Source organism: Bos javanicus, chromosome 17 (assembly GCF_032452875.1).
Source record: "Bos javanicus breed banteng chromosome 17, ARS-OSU_banteng_1.0, whole genome shotgun sequence".
In the NCBI taxonomy this organism is placed as follows: domain Eukaryota; kingdom Metazoa; phylum Chordata; class Mammalia; order Artiodactyla; family Bovidae; genus Bos; species Bos javanicus.
Genome location: NC_083884.1, coordinates 67005518 through 67012839, shown reverse-complemented (window position 1 = coordinate 67012839; position 7322 = coordinate 67005518). Strand labels below are relative to the sequence as shown.

Sequence of the window (7322 nt, the reverse complement as noted above, 5' to 3'; positions counted from 1 at the left end):
CAAAAGCCAAGTTGTAACATAATCCAGTGGAAGATAATATTCCTTCTTGTACCAAAGCAGTCATAAAATACAATTTTAATTGGTTTTTTTTTTTTTAATGGAGGAAGAGGCCCATAAAGGCAGAAATGCGTAGAGCCCAGGAACTCTGTGATACAGTCCAGGAAAGCCACAGTGCAGCTCTGCAGCCATGTTTGTTTGGGGAGTTGGAGGCACAGACTGGGACCCAGAGAAGGCACTGGATTAGTTTGACCTGTGCTTGACTAGCATGACTTGAACTTTGGTAACTTGATGAGCCACAAGGCTTGACAAGCAATCGGCTTACAGTCTAGCTCACAGTCTAACAAAACCCATTCCTTATTCTTGCCACAAATATTTGTAGAGTTCCTATTCTAAGGGCTTCCCAGGTAGCCCTAGTAGTAAAGAATCCACCCGCCAATGCAGGAGACTCGGGTTCGATCCCTGGGTTGGGAAGATCCCCTGGAGAAGGGCATGGCAACCCACTCCAGTATTCTTGCCTGGAGAATCCCATGGACAGAGGAGTCCTCTGGGCTGCAGTCCATGGGGTCAAAAAGAGGTGGACACGACTGAACGACTTAGCACACACGTACTCCAAGCTAGGCTCGGTCTGGGTTCAAGTATTGGTGTGAGTACTGTCTGTCTGTGTGAACTTGGGAAAGTGACTTTATGTCCGTGTGCCACTGATAAAATGGGAGTAATGGGTGTCAGAATTCAGACAATCCAGTGAAAACTTTTAGAAGATAGCCCAGTGTATAATAATCACTCCAAAATATTAGCCCAAGATAACCATCACAGACATGGTCCCCGGCCCAAGGGAGCCTGCAAAACACAGGCCATGAACAAGCACGTTAATGAAGGGTTTGGCCTTGGTGGTTCTCAGTGCTATGAAGGAAATAAGAGAGCGGTGTTAGAGCAACCCCCCCTTGACGGCCTTCGGTCAAAGGCCACATCCAGCCCAGGGAGGCCAGATGGACAAACACCCAACCCTCCTCTCCTCCCACCCCCTGATCTCCTGCTGGGCTCCTCATTGGCTGAACCCACCCAGGGCCAGGCATGGGAATCTGTGGACGTGTCCAATCAGGTCAGCTTCCCGGGCTCAGGGCAGGATGGTGAAGGATGGAGCGCAGTCTGGAGGGTCAAGCAGGATACCTCCCACATAGAGCCCCACCTCTCTGCAAGGCTGAAATCATTCATTAGCTCCTCTTTGCCCACAGGTTCCCAAGGATGCCCCCACAGCCCCTCGGTCCCTACACCTGCTCCCACTCCCATCTCACCCTCAAGTTTGGGGAACTTCTCATGGTTCCCCCAAAGCATAAGGCCATTTTACATCTCTAGAGCTTTACCCCAGCCATTGCCACCCCCTAGAACGCCCTCCCCACACCCACACCTGGGCAAACCCCAACAGGACAGTGGGACAGGGCAGAGCCTGGAAACCTGGCTTCCAGCTCCGTTTCTGCCGCTTCTTAGCTGCGTGACCTGGGGGAAGCCAGTTCATCCAGTGGAACCTCCGTGTCTCACCTGTAACATGCAAAGGATGCGAGTTCACTCCACACTGTGAAGTTACTATGAGAACCAAATGAAATCATGCTTACAAAGGGCTGGGCAGGAGGTCACCCAGTGAGTCAGAGGCAATTTTTAAAAATTTCTTTGTTTGGCTGTGTCTGTTCTAATTGTGGCACATGGGACCCTTTTAGTTGAGGCATGTGAGCTCTTAGTTGAGGCATGTGGGATCTAGTTCCCTGGCTAGGAATCGAACCCAGGCCCCCTGCATTGGTAGCGCAGAGTCGTAGCCACTGGACCACCAGGGAAGTCCCCAGAGGCAATTTTTAAGAAGTACATCGTTTATGAAGCTGTTGCTGACCATCTGTCCCTCAAGTATCAGGGCCCCACTGTTCTGTGAGCATCAGTGCACCTTTCCTGGACAGCTCTTGGGGCCCCTAGAATGCTTTCCTCTGCATCTCCATCCATGCCCTGTGAGCTCCAAGAGGGTCTATCTGTGTCCTCAGCATCCAGCGCACGGCAGACACTCGGTGAATACGGAATGAATGAATGAATGAATGAACAAGTGTTCAAACCAGTGGACCAGTCTGTCTGCCCCTCCACCTGAATAAAGCTTGAACTACTTCAGTCCCCGCCTGGACTACTAAACAGGGCACGGGGTGACCTCTTGAGGAAGCCCAGGCCCAAGGTCATGGCGGGGGGAGGGGTACTAAGGGCAGTACCGGGGCTGGGAGGAGGTGGCAGGCCCCAGCTCATTGGAAATGCAGAGAGAATCCCAGTGCGGCCGCCTTCTCTGGCAGGGAGCGCGCGGGAAAAGACAAGAAAAATGAAGCCGCCACAATCTCATTTTCTGAGGCCTGCAAGTCAGCCAGGAAATAGCTATTATTCCATCGCACTGTCGGTATTAAGTTATTTCCTTCACTAAATACGGGAATGTTCATGAATATCTATTGAGTCCCAGGTACAGACACCTCCTGGCTCTGTGGCTCCGTCACTCTGCCTTTACATTCCTCCAACAACACCCCTCAATCTTGCTCTGAAGTGAAAGACAATAGTATTTTAAATTGGTTAATAAATCTCGGAATTGATGCTCCTCGAAGGCCCGGGAACTTCGTCTCTATTACTTGAATAAAAGGGATCACATTTTAACCACTGCTGGGCTAGGAACTCAGGAGAGGGACCTGAACCAGCCTGTCCTTCGTGCTGGGGAGGGGAGGGTCGGAGGCTTCAGGACCCTGGGTCCGACGGAAGCCTTTGGACAGCCAGGAAATTCTCATTTTTCTGGTCGATTCAGGCCAGCGGGACATCTTGGACCACTTTGGTTTTGATGGCTTTGTGTTCGGCCAGTTCCCCTGGATTCAAATAAAAGAGACTTGGAAGCAGAGCTCCAGGGAGAAGATGGGTATCTGACATCCTTAAAGAGGATGGGGACTTCCCTGGCTGTCCAGTGGTTAAGACTCTGAGTTTCCAATACAGGGGCTGTGGGTTCAATCCCTGGTCAGGGAACTAAGATCTAACATGCTGCACGGTGTAGCCAAATTTAAAAAAATAATTAAAAATAAAAACCACCTGTATGCAGATAAGGAAGGTGGGGGAGGAAAGCATAAATAATACTGTCTGGAACACCATTCCAGGTGTTGATTCTTTTATCACCTTCCTCATGGGCACAGGTGACCTTGAACATCCTTGTTGGGGTGGAGAAAGCTTTGAAAAGCCCAGATGCGGGAGAATGAGAAGTAGGACTAAAATGTCTCCTGTTTTTTCAGTGTCTTGCCATCTGCTTCACACGTTTTCCCAACCCATCCTCGCAGCCACCCTAGGAAATGCAAAGTCCAGACGTTGTCAACGGGCCAGAAAACCCACAGGTCAGAATCATCTCTATGTACTCAGCACCCAACACACGGTCTGGCCCCAGAGTTGTTGCTGTTGGGTACTAGCTCAGTCATGTCCAATTCTTTGTGACCCCATGGCTTGTAGCCCACCAGGCTCCTCCATCTGTGGAATTTTCCAGGCAAGAATACTGGAGTGGATTGTCATTTCCTTCTCCAGGGGATGTTTCCAACCCAGGGATCGAACCCGTGTCTTCTTCATTGGCAGCCAGGTTCTTAACCCCTGAGCCCCCAGCCCCAGTGTATCAGCTTCAAAAATAGTGGGGAAATGGGCTATTGTACAACATCCCCAATTTACAGATGTGCCAAGTGAGCCTTGGGGCAGGCAAAGGCTTGCTCAGCAACTCATCAATGACTCAGCTAAGACAGTCTGTGCACCCACTATGTCCAGGCCCTGAGCTGGGTACTACAGATACAGGTGTGAACAAAAAAAGGCGCTTGATGGGGCTCGTCATCTCGGAGTGAGGTGGGGGGCGGGTGGGCAGCAGGGCAGAGAGCACTTGAGTGACTAAAGAGAGAACCGGGACAACTTCAGGTGTACAGTAAATCCACTACGTACGGCAAGTTCCATTCCGAGTGAGTTAGTAAGTCCAGTCGGTTCATACATCCAGCAAAGTTAGCCCAGATACCCAACTAACACAATTGGCTATGAGTAATGTACTGTAATAGGTTTCTACTACTTTTCACACAATTAATACATCAGTGAAAGTGAAAGTCGCTCAGTCGTGTCCAACTCTTTGCAACCCCATGGATATACAGTAGTGGGTAGCCTTTCCCTTCTCCACGGGATCTTCCCAACCCAGGGATCGAACCCAGGTCTCCCACATTGCAGGTGGATTCTTTACCAGCTGAGCCTCAATGGAAGCCTAAGAATACTGGAGTGGGTAGCCTATCCCTTCTCCAGTGGATCTTACCGACCCAGGAATCGAACCAGGGTCTCCTGCATTTCAGGTGGATTCCTTACCAGCTGAGCCACAAGGGAAGCCTAAGAATACTGGAGTGGGTAGCCTATCCCTTCTCCAGCAGATCTTCCCGACCCAGGAATCGAACCAGGGTCTCCTGCACTGCAGGCGGATTCTTTACCAACTGAGCTATCAGAACAAACACAAAAAGAAAACATTTTTAATCTTACAGGACAGTCCCAGGTTCGTTTCTGGAAACTGGGTCCCAACTACAGGACTCAGGATATCCTGGTCTCTTCAAGATTCATCAAAGCACACATCCCATGGCTGTCACTGGCGGAGCAGGTGGAGAGTGACCCCCAGCTAACCAAGGGACCTCTCGTCACGGGTGGGTCGGAGAAGCCGAGCTCCGAGGCACTTTCAGAAAATCTCACAGTCTGGCAAGGGCCTCGTCCAGAGTGCTGAACTCCATCTGGGGAATAAAGCCAGACACATCACTCTTTTGGACAAGCAATTTTTTTTTTTTTTTTGCATAATTGACAATTCTTGGCATATTCTCCCCTTCTCTGCTCACAGCCTTCTTTTCATGTCACTCATGCACGTACCAGACACTCCGAGGTGACTTCCCTTGAAAGGAGAACGCCAGAGAGACCTCTGTCTCCCTACCCTTAAATATTCCACTTGTTATAAATTCCCCGAGGAGTCTTCTCAGCTCCAAATATCAGGGGAACGGAAAGGGGGGAGGAAAGCGGGGGGGAAACACATTCTCAGAACAGTTCTTTGTACTTGAGATTCTTTGGTTTGTATTAAAATATTCTCATCTCCCCATAATTTATGAACACTCCTGGCACTAAGAGGCTTCGCTTTGTCCCTGATCCTCCGTTCTAGAAATAAAACGAAGAATGTCAGTGCGGACATCTCCCGGAGGGAGGGGGCGACTGGCCAGACACTTCCAGAGCATCTGATTTGAGTGGTCGGGGAAAGGCAGACTCATTTCCTGACCCCTTTTATCAGGGAGGAGACTCAGCAGTAGGCACTTCCCTGTCCGTGATCTCATTTGATTTTCCCAACAGTCCTACCATGTTACTATTATAATTATTATGACACCACTCTCTCAAAGCAAACAGTGAGACTCTAAGGGCTAAAGTGTCCTCTCAAGAGCCGGAGCCGGCAAAACATGGGCCTTGGATTTAAATCCAGATGCAGCTGACGTCCCAGTGCTCCTACCAATTGACGACTCCTTCTGGAGGAGGAATAATCAAGGCAGGCTGCCTGGAAGAGGCAGGATTTAAACTGAGTCTCAGAGCTGCTGGTGTCCCAGCTTGCTGTGTTTTCTGGTGGCAGAGATGCAGCTGTCCTCAGTCATTCAGTCTCTATAACACCCTGAAGGAGGCAGGATCTGTAATTTATTCAGCATCATTTTTGAAAATACATGGATTTGATATTTTCTCCCTCATACGAAAACCTCTGCTTCTCCTACCCCTGTGACAGCTGAGCAAAATTTAACATCCTGATCATGACATTCAAGGTTCTTAATAATTTGTCCTAACCTACCTTTTTAGCTTTCTGCCTCATTACCATCACACACATACACACACACACACACACACACACACACACACAGATATGCCCTTAAAGATACACATGCTAGTCAAATAACACTTTATCCTCAAACAGGAGGATACAGACTTCCTCCTCTATATTGCTCATGGATTCCCACTTCTTGCAATGCCTTTCTCTGCCTAGTGAACTCCTATGCATCCCTCAGAGCCCAAGTCAAATGCCCCATCAGCAAGGAAGCTTTTGCTTCATCCCTTCATATACAGTTCTTTGTACATGTATCTGGTAAGAACCAACCCAGAACTAACTGGCCCGTAGTGAGACATCTGTCCCCCTTACAATGAATGTTGCAGATAGGAGCTCAGGTCTTATATTTCTCTGAATCCCCACAGCTTTAGCCCAGGGCCTGGCCTTTTGTCTAGGGGGTCAATAACCACAGATGCTGATGGATGAATAAATGAATGAGTGAGTGAATGGATGAATGTATTGCAGACTTTCAGGAGTTGCCTGTTGGATGAACCTAAGCCTCTGCTTCACACACACACACAAGAAAGTCTGCCTCACGACCTGACATACAGTTGGTCCTCAAACAACGCCTTTGGTGCACAAGACATCCCTCTTCTCACCTGAAACTGCTTGTTAGGGGAGAATGAAGACAACAAAAATGGACTTCCCTGGTGGTCCAGTGGTTAACAATCTGCCTGCCAACACAGAGGACGCAGGTTCCATCCCTGGTTCTGGAAGATTCCAAATGCCTGGGAGCAACTAAGCCCATGTGCCCCAACTACTGAGCCCACACATGCCAGAGCCCATTCTCTGCAACGAGAGAAGCTGCTGCAATGAGAAGCCTGCACACGGCAATGAACACCCAGCACAGCCAAAAAGGAACAGAATAAGTTAATTTAAAAAGCAACACGGGGCTTCCCTGGTGGTCCAGTGGTTAAGAATCTGCCTGCCAATGCAGGGGACACGGGTTCAGTCCCTGGCCTGGGATGACTCAGCATGCCACAGGGCAATTAAACCCATGCAGCACAACTGCTGAGCCTGTGCTCTAGAGCCCCTGTGCCGCAACTACTGAAGCCCACGCGCCCTAGAGCCCATGCTTTACGAGAGAAGCTACGGCAGTGAGAAGCCCCCTGCACCGCATCTAGAGGGTAGCCCCGCTCACCTCTACCAGAAAAAGCCCATGTGCAGCCATGCAAACCCAGTGCAGCCAAAATAAAATAAATTTTTTTAAAAACAAATAAATAAAAAGCAACCACAAATATAAGGCCTGGGTGGCAGTCTGAGCCCTCAGCGGCCCCACTGGAAGGAAATAGACAGAGCAGCTTCCAGGGTCCGGCTCCTCTCCCTCTCTCCAAGCTCCAGATCCATCTTTTACTGACCAGTGGCCTATCTCGCCTAACATCCTCCCCGAGAAGAGGAACTGGGGGTTTTCAGACCCACAGTCCAG

At 49.6% G+C, this 7322-nt stretch overlaps 1 non-coding gene across 1 annotated transcript; it reads right to left on the bottom strand.

Moving 5' to 3' along the window:
* Positions 1-1753: 1753 nt before the first annotated feature.
* TRNAG-ACC (transfer RNA glycine (anticodon ACC)) lies at positions 1754-1826 on the bottom strand. Its single transcript has one exon. It is a non-coding gene; the product is annotated as a tRNA-Gly (tRNA).
* Between the last annotated feature and the right edge of the window lie 5496 nt (positions 1827-7322).